Source organism: Mastomys coucha, unplaced genomic scaffold (genome assembly GCF_008632895.1).
Source record: "Mastomys coucha isolate ucsf_1 unplaced genomic scaffold, UCSF_Mcou_1 pScaffold15, whole genome shotgun sequence".
Taxonomy (NCBI): Eukaryota; Metazoa; Chordata; class Mammalia; order Rodentia; family Muridae; genus Mastomys; species Mastomys coucha.
The window spans coordinates 7085900-7087283 of record NW_022196897.1 but is presented as its reverse complement, the minus strand read 5'-3'; the positions used below and the strand labels follow the sequence as shown (position 1 = coordinate 7087283).

The following is a 1384-nucleotide window of genomic DNA, read 5'->3' as shown; positions in this document are numbered from 1 at the left end:
CGTGTGAGTGTGTGTGTGTGTGAGTGTGTGTGTGTGTGCGTGTGAGTGTGAGTGTGTGTGTGTGAGTGTGTGTGAGTGTGTGTGTGTGTGTGTGTGTCTGTGTGTGTGAGTGTGAGCGTGTGTGTGTGTGTGTGAGTGATTCTCCAAAGAAATATTTACCGGTGTGTGTCTTATTTCCTATTGAAGCACTTTAAATCACTACAATGATTACCATCCCCTATCTGCTAGAGAGAAACTGAGGTAAGGTACTTTAAGGTTGTGACCTAACAGGGATTCAGACATCTGCCTTCGGTGTGCAGCCTAATACAATTTTCTGAGTTGGTGAGTGAGTGAACGAGCTTGTCTAAAAAGCTATTTTCCTTGTAATTCAGAACACTCAAAAGTCCCCGCTCAGAGGGAAGGGGAGCAGAAGTGAGGCTTAGATGCTGGAAAGCATTAAGAAAATGGCAGCGATAGGCTGGAAATGGATTGACATACACCTCCACCTAAACACAGACAGCCCCATCACGTTCTGCAGCCTGTGTGCATCAGAGTGGACAGGACTGACAACTGCTCCTGGTTGGTTGTCAAGGCAGCTATGGAAGATGGAGGAGAGGAGAGGAAGGGAAGAATGAGTTGGTGCAAGGATAATCTCTTGTGTACCGTGTGGAAGCATCACCTGTCAATAAAAAGCTGATGGCCTATTAGCAAAATGCAGGAAGTAGAAAGTGGGAGTTCCGGTAGAGAGATTGGAACTCTGGGAAATAGTGAGAGGCTCGAGGTTTGCCACCTGAACTCTGAGTAAAGATTACCGGCCATGTGGCAGGCATAGAATAGGTTAAATGGGTTAAATAAGTTACAAGCTATTTGGGAAACAAGCCTAGCAAAAGGCCATAAGCACTGTTAGTAAATAATAAGCTTCCGAGTCATTACTCTGGAGCTGGAGTGCGGTGGAAAAGCTGAGGTTCTGAGTGAGTGACTTGTTGGCTGCCTACGGGTAGGGAGTAAAGCCAAACAAGGGCCATCAGTCTGGAAGAAAATGGGCTAAAGAAGATGTGTGGAGAGAATGAAGGATAAGAGACTCAGAGAGCACCTTGCTTAGCATTCAGTGGTGAGAGGTTCAGAGAGCACCTTGCTTAGTATTCAGTGATAGAATGCGAAGTAGTTGCATGACCCTATAAGAGCGATGGATTCAGAATTAGGGATTTGAAGATCAGGCTACCCTCCCAAACCTGTATGCTGCCACCCTAGCTCTAATAATGTATTTGGAGGTGAGACTTTTGAGAGATGAGTAGGCTTAGCAGGGTGAGACCTCCCTCCCTTAGGAATTAGAAAAACAGGTTAGGGAAGTTTTCTTCTATAATTTTGTTGAAGATATTTACTGGCCCATTACATTGGGAGTCTT

The 1384-nt window shown here is 45.4% G+C and overlaps 1 protein-coding gene across 5 annotated transcripts in view; it reads right to left on the bottom strand.

Moving 5' to 3' along the window:
• Armc3 (armadillo repeat containing 3) overlaps positions 1–1384 on the bottom strand; it is an 86313-nt gene that overhangs the window by 1232 nt on the left and 83697 nt on the right. The gene's annotated exons all lie outside the window — the stretch shown is intronic.